The sequence below is a fragment of the Chelonoidis abingdonii genome, chromosome 5, assembly GCF_003597395.2.
Source record: "Chelonoidis abingdonii isolate Lonesome George chromosome 5, CheloAbing_2.0, whole genome shotgun sequence".
NCBI classification, from domain to species: Eukaryota; Metazoa; Chordata; order Testudines; family Testudinidae; genus Chelonoidis; species Chelonoidis abingdonii.
In genome coordinates this window covers 31,358,153-31,371,659 of record NC_133773.1, presented here as the reverse complement: position 1 = coordinate 31,371,659, position 13,507 = coordinate 31,358,153, and the positions used below count along the sequence as shown (strand labels likewise).

The 13,507-nt window shown below is 42.0% G+C and overlaps 1 long non-coding RNA gene across 2 annotated transcripts in view; it reads right to left on the bottom strand.

Moving 5' to 3' along the window:
- Positions 1 to 3,604: 3,604 nt before the first annotated feature.
- The window catches only part of LOC142046925 (uncharacterized), a 236,374-nt gene continuing 226,471 nt past the window's right edge, over positions 3,605 to 13,507 (bottom strand). For both annotated transcript variants that reach the window (XR_012656026.1, XR_012656025.1), the window contains one exon: positions 3,605 to 3,650. This is a non-coding gene — a long non-coding RNA (uncharacterized LOC142046925). The remainder of the gene's footprint in view (positions 3,651 to 13,507) is intronic.

The following is a 13,507-nucleotide window of genomic DNA, read 5'->3' as shown; positions in this document are numbered from 1 at the left end:
CATGCGCCAGGCGTTCCCTAATATGGAGCAGTGGCAAGGTGCTGGATCTGATCAGTGTTTGGGGGAAGGAAGCTGTGCGGCCCCAGCTGTGCTCCAGACATAGGATGTACGATACCTTCAGGCACATATCAAGGGCCATGATGGACGGGGTAATTACCGGGATGCGGTGCAGTGTCGAGGTAAAATGAAGGAGCTGTGGAATGCCTTCTTCAAAGCCTGTGAGGCAAATTGCTGCTCCGGTGCTGCCCCACAACCTGCAAATTCTACAAAGAGCTGGATGCGATACTTGGAAGCGATCCCACCTCCACTGCAATGACCACCATGGACACTTCCGAGCCCAGTACAGCAAGGGGAGAGAGGAGGAGGAGGAGAAGGAAAGTGCGAGTGATGGTGCTGAGGCGGGGGAAGACACCCCGGAATCCCTAGATGCATGCAGCCAGGAGCTGTTCTCGAGCCAGGAGGAAGGCAGCCAGTCGCAGCATCCGGTGCAGCGTCTGGGAAGGGCAAACAACAGAGGAGGTTCCTGGTAAGCAGCTTTCTTTTCAGGAAGGAAGTTTTTAGGTATGGGCTCTTTGGGCGAGGAGGGTAAGGGCTGCATGCATGTCTAGATGCAGAATAGTGCACTGATGTGGTCTATCATATTGTTGTAATCGGCATCGGTGATCTCTTCAAAAGTCTCAGCCAGAACGTGGGCAATGAGCCTGCACAGGTTTATTGGAGAGCCAGTGTGGTTCTTGTCCCAGTCAGGCTAATGTGTCCGCACTACTGTGCTGTGAGGGGCGGGGGGACCATTTCTGCACACAGGCAAGCTGTGTATGGGCCAGGGCGGAAGCCGCATTGTAGGAGAAGACCCTTCCTTGCTTCCCTGGTCACCCTCAGCAGTGAGATATCTTCCAGGATGAATTCCTGTGGAGAATGTTGGGACAGTCTTCAGTGTAGGTGCCCCCTGCAGCTGTTGGCTCTCCCCAAGGCACAGAAACCCAGAGGGCAGTACAGGCATGAAACAATCAGTCCCCATGGACCCTGTGCTTACTCACCATTTATGGGGCTCCCACGGGTTATGTGCGCTCGCTTTGGGACAGGCAAAGTATGGTTTTTGTGATTGCCCTCCTTAAGTGCAGGGGAATCATTGCTCTATCTGGTGTGTACAATGCTGCATCTGTTAAGTGTTGCATGTTGCCTGTCTAGGTGCAACCTTGAGATCTCAGCCATCATTCTTATCACCGGCCGACAGACTGAGAAGACTCCAGAAGAGGCCGCATAAAAGCAAAGAAGATATGCTACATGAAGTCATGCAGCAGTCTGTAAACGAGAATCAAAAGGATCAGAAGTGGAGGGAGAGGAGGCTCCGCCAGGAAAATGCGACAGGAGGATCCGCCAGGAAAACGCGATGCACCGGCAGCAAAGCACGGAACGGCTGATTAGCGTAATGGAATGCCAAGCGGACTCTATCCAGGCGTTGGTCGCCATGCAGGCGGAGCACTACCATGCTCGTCCCCCCCCTGCAGCCCTTGTGCCCCAAAACTCTTTGCCTTGTGCCCCCATGTCCCCTCCAAACCACTTTCCCCAACATCCGGGTTCTTACTGTCCCCAGCTGCCTCCTACACCCATAGCTTCGCCATCCACCCACAAAAACTAAGACCCTTATCCACTGCACTCAACCCCCTCAACATGCCTTATAGCCATCCTGAAGTGCAGCACTCAGTGCACAGCACTCCAGACAGGATTCAAGAGTATGAAATCAGGACATACCCAAGAATACCCTTTTGGTATTTCTGTGTTACTTTGTGGGGGTTTTGTTTTCCAATAAATGGAGTTTTTTACTTTGAAAACATACTTTATTAGTGCATAAAACAAAATATACCTTAGCCCAGGAAAGCAACAAGCACTGCAAGTCAGTGTACCAAACACAGCCACTGCACTTAACTCCCGTGCAGCGCACCAGACATTACTCATGGATTTCAGCCTCAAATTGCTCCCTCAAGGCATCCCTAATCCTTGCAGCCCCACACTGGGCCCCTCTAATAGCCCTGCTCTCTGGCTGCGCAAATTCAGCCTCCAGGTGTTGAAACTCTGAGTGAAGCTTTCACACTTCCCTTCACAAATATTATGGAGGGTACAGCACGCGGATATAACCACGGAGATGCTGTCTTTGGCCAAGTCCAGCTTCCCATAAAGAGAGCACCAGTGGCCCTTCAAACAGCCAAAAGCACACTCCACAATCATTCAGCACCGGCTCAGCCTGTAGTTGAACCATTCCGGGCTGCTGTCCAGGCTCCCTGGGTAGGGTTTCATGAGCCACAGCATTAGAGGGTAAGTGGGATCTCCAAGGATCACAATGGGCATTTCGACTTCCCCTACGGTGATCCTCTGGTATGGAAAAAAAGTCCCAACTTGCAGCTTCTTGAACAGGCCAGTGTTCCAAAAGATTCGTGCATCATGCACCCTTCCATTGGGACAGGATCCAGAATGCCCCACACCCCATGCCTCCTTCCCACAAGCCACAGCGTCAGAATGGGAAGAGGTGCTCTGTGGGATAGCTGTCCATAATGCACCACTTCAAATGCTACTTCCAGTGCCACGAATGTGGCCACGCCAGTGCGCTTGCAGCTGTCAGTGTGGACAGACTGGAGCACTTTCCCTGATGTGCTCTCTGAAGGCTGGTTTAACCCAAAGCGCTCTACATCTGCAAGTGTAGCCATGGACCTACTAGAAACGCCATCCTGACAAACAGCTCAATCCTGCAAGGTGCTCAGTGCCATCAACTCCCACTGATGTCAAGAGTAGCTGAAGCTGCCCAGCGCCTGGGAAGATCAAGCCCCAAGCGCAGTTTCAACACAAATAAAAAGCCTCTCTATTTACATGTTGCATTTGCAAACTTTCAGCTACAAACACAGCCAAACACAGACTGGATTTTAACTCAAGAGGATCCTAAATGCTACAAGTTCCTGATAATCAACATCTTATTTTACAAAGTTCAGTCTATTTAGACATTACCTCCATGACTGTTCACAGAACACGTTCCCTTTTCCTCATGACATGATCTGTTCTAAACACAAAGGGCTTGATTTTATACTCATCTATACCATTGTAATGTTATTTATTTAAATGGAGTTATGTACATGTGCACAGGTGTAAATGAGAGAAGACTCCAAGTGCTGAAATTATTTCAGAATTACCAATAACCAGTTTTATTATTCATGTCTTTTATGTCAGAAATTACAAAATCTATTAAAGGGTCTATAGATGCAACAAGTATTGTGAAGCATGCCTACAGTTTAATGACTATTTGAGATTCTACGCAATTTAGAAGGCCACAAGTTATATGCCAAGGATCACAATACTTCTATCAGATTTTTTTTTTATTTTTTTTTATTTTTTACAGATCTTTTCTTTCTATAGCTCACAGGCAACAAACAGCAAAAATAAGGCATGCTAGGTGCATCCCCCTGCGCCCCCCCCAAAAAAAGTGCAAACCAAAATAAAGTAGCTGAATCTATCCAGTAGAATAATAGAGATATTTGCCCAAAATGGACAAAGTACTGAGAAAAACCCATCCACCCAAAATAAAATCTGGCATCTTGCTTCCAAAAGTGAAAACTTACCGGTCTCTCCTCTTCTGCCCCTCTTACCTCGTTTCCCTGGAGGGCCTGAAAAAGCAAGCAGTTTCTGGATTGTGATTTTGCAATTTAATATAGTTCTTGACACTTAAAATGCAATTTGTATTTAGACATAATAGTTTTAAACCCATCACAGTGGGCCAGATTTCGACCTGCTCCTAGTTGGCTGCATAGATATAAAGGACAGTAAGATTCAGATTCACAGATATTAAGGCCAGAATGGACCATTAGATTATCAAGCCTGACCTCCTATATATCACAGGTCATTACATTTCACTCCTTTATTGGGCTCAATACAGAGATAAACTACGTTTGACTAAAATATAACTTGTGTTTGGCTAAAGAATATCTTCCAGAAAGGCATCCAGTCTTACCCGAGGATATCTAGAGATGGAGAATCCACCACTTCTCTTGGCAGTTTGTTCCGATGATTAATCACCTTCACTGTTAAAATGTATGCCTAATTTCTAATTTGTCTGTTTTACATTTCCAACCGTTGGTTCTTGTAAAGTTTTCTCCGCTACATTAAAGAGCACTTTACTACCCATTATTTTCTCCCCAGAAAGGCATTCATTTGGACACTGTAATAAAGTCACTCCCCAGTCTTCTCTTTGGTAAAATAATCAGATTGAGCTCTTTAATTCTCTCACTCTAAGGGCTTGTCTACACTACTGCATGGGGTCAATCTAACATATGCAACTTCAGCTACCTGAATAGCACAGCTGAAATCAATGTACTTGGATCTACTTACCGCGGTGTCTTCACTGAGGTAAGTTGACAGCTGACACTCTCCCATCAACTCCGCTTGCGCTCCTCATTCTGGTGGAGTACCAGAGTCAACGGGAAAGCGTTGAGCAGTCCATTTATTGTGTCTACACTAGATTTGATAAATTGACCCCATCTGGATCGATCGCTGCCCGCCAATCTGGTGGGTAGTGTAGACAAGCCCTAAGCATTTTCTCCAGTCCTCAGATCATTTTTTGTGGCTCTTTTCTGCACCCTCTCCAATTTTGCAACATCCTTTTAAAATGTGAACATCTGAACTGTATATGGTTCATCTCCCCCTCACGTACCCCTGTGTGACCTTCACAGATTGCTGCTGCACTTATGCACCTGTTACTTCCCCCTGTACAGGTGTGACAGGAATGGACAGGTGCAAGGAAGATTCCCAGAGTGGCGAGAAGGGGAAGTTGTTTCTGGTCAGCAATGGGGAGACAGAAGTAAGGATTTTCAAAGGATCCTAAAGGAGTTAGGCACCCCGATTTTAAAAAGCACCTAAGGAGCACCTTTAAAAAATACACAGGAAATCAAATCCCATAGACTATCAGTGGGACTTGTGTTCTTAAACCATTTGAGAGCTTTTAAAAACCTCCCCTTTCCCACTGAAATTCAGTGGGAATTGGCTCTTAGGCTCCTTTGAAAATCCCACCTGTGATTCCTTCCCAGAGCTCATCGAGCTGTAGTGCAGGAATGTGCAGCCCCTAATTCTAAGGATACATTTAAGGGGACAATCTAGCCAAATGTAAAGTGAGCTGCAACCATTAGGCTGGTCCTGCACTTCTCACACATAAAACTCTCATTGACTTCAATGGACATAACATTAAAATATCAGTGCAAGTACACAGGCATTACTAAGTATACAGTGGTGCTTTTTGTCACAGTCAGATCTTGTCCTTAGATACTATACAGACAATTGAGAAAGAATGGCCTTGTGATTAAACAGAGGACCAAGCATCAGTAGGTCAAGGTCCCATTCCCAGTTCTGCAAGGGATATTCTGTGTGATGTTGTTAAGTCATTTAGATCAAAATTGTCAAATATAGCCGGCTAAAGTTAGATAATTCCGTATTTAAGCACCTAAATTGCAGGGAACTGAATTTTCAGAGATGTTGAGCACTTGTAGTTCCACTGATTTCAGTGGGACACCCAGATGCTCAGAACATCTGAAAATCAAACCTTCTTTAAGGGCCTGATCCTACAACACTGAAGTGAGTAGAAGTTTTGTCATTGTATTCGAATGGAGCAGGACTGCACTCTAGGAGCCTAAATATGGATTTAAGTGCCTGATTTTAAACACTCAAGTATGAAAATTTTGTCCTTAACCTCTGTGTGCACCAGTTTCTTCATCTGCAAACTGACATGACTGATGAGGGTAACACCATCTCGCCTCAAAACGTATGGTCAGGCTTAATGAATTAATGTTTGTAAAGCACTTCAAAATACTTGAACTGAGGGTGCTATAGGTAGGCAAAGTTTTGTTATTCAGATGTTTAAGTCTCATGGACTTTGATTAAACACCAGAAATCAAACTTTCATGCAACAATTGATTGCAGAGTCACAAAAAGAGAATTACAATTTTTACTTGAATCAAGCCATTGGAAGAGAGAGGATATGAGGAGAAGGAACTGTTTTTCAAAAAAAAAAAAAAATAATAATAATTTATTTGCCATAAAGTGTATTGTCCTTGCAAGCCCTCCACAGGTGAAATTCTCAATTAATGCCAACGGGAGCTTAGTACATGGGAACGGGGAAAACATTCTTCTCAGGCAGGGAAAGGGCAATATGTACTTGGAAGAGAAACTTAGTTGGCTTAAACAAAATAAATATTCTACTACAGTGTTGTGCAGTCTCCCCAACACTAGTTTTCAGGTTGTATCTGCTTTTATTACAGGCAACTTTGTTTTCAGAGGGGCAACTTGGACATAATTTTCCCCCCACTATGAAACTTGGCATACAAAGTTCGAAAGGCAGAGAATTGTCTTGTGCAAGTTTTATGCCAATGTATCTTCATTGGAATCAATGAAATTACACTGCTGTCAAACAGAAGTAATGCATTAGCAAATCAAATCCTGTCCGTTTAAAGATTTTTTAAAATTTTATTTGTAAACCAAAATAAGAGTCTCAGGATTTTGGACCCCAGTTTCTCCTTTCCTTCTTCTATTACTCAGTTTTTAAATCAGCCCTTCCACTGAAGTCAGAGCTTGTCCAAGAAAGACCTTAGTACAAACTGGGGCCTAACATTTGCAAAGGTTTCCAACGAGCGTTGGCCAAGTTTTGCACAAATAGCCTCCCTCCCCACGCATGCTAAGGAGGGATTTATGGTTTTAACTTGAAATGGTATGAAACTGTAATTCCAGCGGTTTTGAGATTTTGGGTTCAAACCTGAGAACTCAAAGTGAAACTCTGATGGAATGAACAAAAAAATAACAGTTTCTTAAGTTGAACTTTTGTACAGCTGTAAAACTCCGTTCCCATATGTAACTCGCATTTATAGAATAAAGACCCAATGTTGCATATCTTGCACATCCAACATTTCCACTGACTGTATTGGATGGATGTAGGATCAGGCAGTTACGTCAACGAAATAAACGAATAGGCCTTAGCCCGTAAAGAGAGACTAATCTATTCAAATATTTCTTCTGGAATCAAATGCAGATCACAGCTCCCTGATACCTTGAGATCACTGGATGAAAATGTGGATAAGTGCTAATCACTGGATACATTCTAATTGTTATTGTAGCCCCATCATCATGATACCATTGAAGACCATGGAATTACTCTGCATTTATGTCAGTATAAAAGAGATCAGAACATGGCCCCTGATCTTTAGCTCCCCAAGCCAGCCCCATGTAGTTGGAGGAACTGCTGTTGAATGACATGAGGCATCCTCCTTCCTAATTAAATCTTCAGGCACTTTTGTTCAATCCTGCTCTGCCACCATTGTGGCCTTTATACTGATCCTTGGGATGTGGGAATGTAAACTGTGAAATAATTGGCAGATCCTTCAGACTTCCACTGGAATGTTGAGTACCACCAGAGGATATGTAAAGAATACTGCAATTGTTTTATATACGCAACAGATTCCACTTGTAAGTATTTATCATGCAGATGGGGCCAAAGGTAATGGCCCAAATTCAGAAAAGCATTAGCACATCTGCCTAGGTCCATCTCTCTATTCAGTAAAGCACATGACATACTTATGTGCTGCTCTCTCAGAGAGGGATGCCTTCCTCAGTCAGGGTTGTTAGCCTTATCTGCTGCCCCGATTGTGTCCAGCTACCAAAAGCACTGATCCTTCACTATGAATGTCCATATTTTTCCATGTTTATATTATTATAATTTCACAGTTAACATAGGGATTTGAGGGAGGCATGGTGTGGTGGAGGAAATGTGTCAATATTTATAAAGCTATATTGAGCATGACAGTTCAGTTTAAGGCAATGCAACTGATTTTCATGTATGTAGTTTGGTGTGATATACAGTACTGTATATAGAGCAAATGTACTGTACTTTCTCACCCTGGATAAAATCCCTGTAGAATACGATCAGCAGATTCTGTGCTGAGTTATATTTCACCCATATAGAGTACTTAAACAGGACTTGTTTGTTTTAAATGTCTTTTTCAATTTTCAAGTCTCCAAAAACAGAGACTTTAAGCTCAATGGGATAAACAGGTTTAATGAAGATTAATGATGCCAAATGATAGGCAGTAGGGAAACCAGTTTACGGTAGCTAAGTTCAAGAGCTGCCAACATACTGTTCTACAGGGTTTCTAGATTTCTGACAGGCTAGGAGTGCAAATGAAACATTGGAAAAATCAACTCTTGTTCCTTTTTTTCCTGTTTCACTTTAGAGATATTTTAAACAAATTTCATTCTTAAGAGACTGTTTCTGAGTCCAGTTCCTGGAAATCTTAATTTTAATTAAAAGCTTAACAAAAAGACAGGGTTTTTTTTGCCATGTAACAAATGAAAGTTATCATTATTCTTCATCTACATATAATTTTTTGACAAATAGTTATAGTGATAATTACTGATTGTCCATATTTCTCAAAAACCTAATAGCTAAGCAATTACCTATCTTAATATTTGTTTTCTAATAATAGAAACCAAATTGGTAATTATCATTAGAATTATTTCTTGAAATTCCACAAACTGTAGCTATCCCCAGGTTATTCTTTCTAGTAATTTGGTGCTAGGTATTACTTTCTGAAAAAGCTTAGCTTTTAAACAAAAAGCTAGACAAGATCAAGTGTACTTCAGCTAGATAATAGCTTTAGACTTAGTACTTTAATGTTGATGTGTGCTTTCTAAGGCAGTTAATGAAGTAGTGAAAGAGTTACAAACTAACTTGTTCCACAGTGTTCAATGAATTAAGCACAAAACACCTCTCACTGGCAACTATTGGAGTATCCAGAAGAATGGATGTGTTAAAAATGGGCAAATTATCATTAAGGACATAGGTCAAATAAAAATTCTTATGGAAAATTACTTTAAAAAAACATAAGGTATAACTGACATGATTTTCCTCTCCATTTAATCTAATAAGAGGTCTCATCCACCCTTTCATACACTCAGAAACCCCCAATTATAGTGCTCACAACCAGGATGACTAGCACTTCTTGTCAAGTATTCATCTGCCTTCCTCTAGCTCATGGGTTCACTACCTGGGGTAGTTGCACACAGGTATCAGAGCATCTGAACTACTCCGCTCTTTCCATATTGCTAAACAGAAGGACATTCTTAGCTAGATCTTAGAGGGAATGGAGTCCTGGTATCGTAAAGGTTGAGAACCACTGCTCTAGTTCTGAAATGTCTTATAACTACTCCTTTAGACTCTCCATGTAGATACATTTTCTTGAAAAATCATGCAACAACTATATTTGAAGACAACAGGTTGTAGTGAAGCAAATTGTTATGAATTATTTCAACTGTGGACAGTTAGTTTAGATATTAAAATCAAGATGACAAAACATTTTTTCAAAAATATCCATGGGTCAGAGTTAAGGTTATGTTGTGATGTACTATGCATTTCTTGGCACGTGTTAAGAATAAAGGGCCGGATTCTCTGGTCCAGCCAAGCTACAGTCAGCTCTGGAGAAGCCACTTTGCAGCCCCTGATCCCGGGGCAGTCTGGCTACTGAGTAGAGTGACCATATGTCCCATTTTGACCAGAACAGTCCCTTTTTTAAGCCCTGTCCCAGCCATCCTAACTCTTTTGGCAAAACTGGGCATTTGTCCCATTTGAGCAAACTGGACAAATGCCCGGTTTTGCCAAAGAAGTGGGATGTGACTCCTAAGAGGATGTGAAGGAATGGAGGGGCAAACAGCAATGCCAGCCTTGCGGTAGAGGGAAGGCTTTGGAGAGCAGCTCGAGCCAGGCCAGCTCTGCACAGGTTGGTGGTAGGGGGTTCTGGGCTGGCCTCACATGCAGGGGGTGGAGGAGGGCCTTGTGCTAGTCCTGAACAGGCAGGGGAGGTTCTGCTGGTCCCATGCACAGGGAGGAGAGGAGGGCCTCACGCAAGTGGCGGGGCGGGAAGCTTGTGTCAGTCTCATGCACAGGAGAGAAAAGGGGATCTCAAGCTGGCTCCGTGGACAGGAAGCAGGGAGGCCGGGGGAAAGGGGGCAGCTCACAAGGGGGCAGGGGAGCCTTGGGTAGGCCCTGTGCGGTGTCAGTTTCCCTTTGGGAAAACATGGTCCCCCTACTACTGAGCCAGTCCTCGGAGTAAGAAGAGCAGAGCATTATTACAGATGATCTACTTTATGACTTTCTTCCTATAGATAGAGAACATAAGGAGCCCTAAAGGAGTCATTTCAGCACTCAGGGACCAGGAGCCTATAGAAGGATCACCATAGGCAGTTAAATGGTTTTAAGGTGCTAGAACAGCAGGGAGCAGCCTTAAGAGACCAGTGTGTCTCAATGTGTCTATATTTATTATTTGTCCAGAATAAGATTTATGATGTCACTAACTATTCATTTCCTTGCTTTTAAGTGCTTGTGTTTTGTAAACAATGTGATACATAAGTACACTGTTGTCATTTATCAACCTTGACTGGTTTTTGAAACAAAGATTTTTGGTTTTGGAATGATATACATTTTCCAAACTGTATACAATGGCTATCAAGCCGATGCCTTTTTAATTTTTATTTACTCTTGTATTTTCCAGCTCCTAGGTTTTACTCTTTAAAAAAGGGTCTCTGTAAACCAAGGATTGTATACTGCTGCTGTTCTCAACAGTGCTATTTATGAATTACGTACTTTATGAATTACACTAATTTATGAATTATGGCCTACTTCTTGGAAATTGTTAAATACCACAGTGAGTTCATTGACTCTAATGAGGTCTGATGTGACACAGTTGTTATTTCTATTATTTTTGTTTCCTAAAAAGTGTTTCATTGTTAGATTTTTTTTCCCCTTCCAGGATTCTGGAGACAATTTATCATTAAAGAGGTACACATTGTGTACAGTGAGTGGTTATTTAGATTTTCCATAGCACATGAAAAGAAAGAAATAATTTTAAAAACATGGGTTTTGTCCAAGGCTTGCAACAAAAAATAAAAAACAAAAAGACTGTCTGGTTTAATTTTTTTTTTTTTAAATAAACAGTATTCTAAACTCAACATTTTGTTCCACAAAACTCACACCAATTTCACAGGAACAGAGTGAATATTCCTAATAGTTTATGCTAATTTAACTTTTTAGAAGCTGAAAAAGAATCAATGGTGTGCATGAGAGAGAGAATAGGGAGACAGAGAAGGGACTTCATGAAAATTGGGATACTCTTTAGTCGTCTTCTTCACCCACATTCTAAAACAGAGACCAGTCTTCTGGTGGAATTAAAGCCCACCAACATTTCATGGACTTTGGAACTGTTATTGCACTAAAAGTATGAATGGCCCTCTCCAAAACAAATCATTAAGGGACTATCTATCTAGAAGAAAGCACAATGTTATTTTTGGGATTTTTTGGTTACAGAAGGAATAGTTTAGATATTAAAGATGAAAATGTACATATACGTAGTACTTGGGAGCTAGGGGTCAGATCCTCAGCTGGTGTGAACTGGCATTGCCTCATGGAGTTACACTACTTTACACCGGTTAAGAATCCGGCAGCCACAGGCACTGTGCAATCTTCCCATAAACCTGTTTGGCAGTACAGTGCACCTTTAACCTATATTAGCAAAGAATTGTATTAAATGACCTAATAACCCAATAATTTTTTGGAGGGGTATCAGCAGCTGTGGCCTATCAGCAAATTATGTATATTCATGTATACAACTGTAAATAAGTTATTGCACACACAAATGCAGTTATGCCACTGCCTGATTTATTTATTTATTTATAGACACTGGCTTCAAAATATTCTTTAAAAATGTAAATGGTTAGGTCTTTTCCATCGATAAATTCTATGATTCTATTATCAACCCCTGTCAACGACCGCCAGTCATGCCAAACCGTTTTGTTATTTAGTCAAACAGGACCCGGAACCTATAGACCTAATTTTAGACTTGAATACAGAACTCCAGAGGTTAAATGTGCATGCAACTCAATGAATCACCCAAGAAAGATGGACAGATAGATATGCACAAGACCCCATTCACAACTTAACCAATACACCTCTCCACATATGCACATAATTCCCACTGAAGTTAATGGGAGTTTCATGATGACACCAAAAAATACAGGCCGAGGTATTTAAAAAGGTAACTATTGCTATTTGAATTTTACAGCATTGCACTAATCAACCTCTTATTAGCTAGGAAAGATAATCAGTCCAACTATTGTGTTAGTTACATGAGTATAAATCCAGTAAATTTCCTGAAATCAGTAGAGTTGTTCCAGTTTCTCAGTGGTGTAACTGAGAGTACAACTTGGTCAATGTTGTTAAAACTGTGAGACGAAAATGCCCCCAAATCACTTTTTAACCCAAACTGGCCTTTCCAACCAGACTTCAGCAGGAGCAGAAAGCTGTCATCAGCTTTGTCACAGATGTAAACAATTGCAAATTCTACCATCCAATTTGCAAACAAGTTCACTGGTTCCCTACTTATTTCGGGATCCAATTCAACTACTCTAATTTGTCTTAGGTTTCTCTTTGCTAAAAGGAAAAAGAATTAGTTACTGAGTTGCACTGAGAACTAAGTACACTGTGCCACAGCTTTCTTATTGTGCCAAATAGCCCCTCTGTGCTAAAGCCACAGGAGTAAAGCACTGCATGACATTGTAGGGGAGGGACGTGGCACAGACAAAGGGGCAGAGATGAACAACTTCTGCTGAACGTGACATATTCTTGTGAAGTATACAAATGGTATGTACAAAATAAACTCAAGTTAATGCTGCTTGAATAACTATCCCTTTGTGCAATGTTACTCGCATTGGAACGGTCACAGAGTACAACAAACAGCAGCACGACATCTGAGCAGGGGAAGACAGGGATCTGTACTGTCTGGTTCTCTGGATTTCTTGCCAATGTGAAATCTGAAGGGCACGCCCACTGCCCCTTTCACAATCCGGCCGCTGATCCCATCCCAACCAACGGAGAGTGAAAAGATTTTTTGCTTTAGCAGATCCAAGGATTTGGGTAAACACACATTGATTTGCAGAAAGGGAACATAAGTGGATTTTAAAATACTTCCTGGATTTGTTCCAGCCTATCTCTATGGACCCTTTCTCTCTCTATTCCCCTTCCAGGTTGCTCAGATCATTTTCAATGAGCCTCCGTTCTTCTCTGTCTCTCTCTCTACATAATCTCATGACAGCTGGCATCTCAGCCTTCTGCTTTACAATGCGTACAGTTTCAGACAGCTCACCTGTATTTCCGTACCTCAATTCCCTGTCTCACTTCAAACCTCAGCTAGAAAGCCAGTATTCACTGGCCTAGTCTACACTACACATTTAAACGGATTTTAGCAACGTTAAACTGATTTAATGCCACACCTGTCCACACTACGAGACCCTTTATAGCAATATAAAGGGCTCTTTAAATTGGTTTCTGTACTCCTCCCCGACAAGAGGAGTAGCGCTAAAATCGGTATTACCATATCAGATTAGGGTTAGTGTGGCCGCAAATCGACGACATTGGCCTCCAGGTGGTATCCCATAGTGC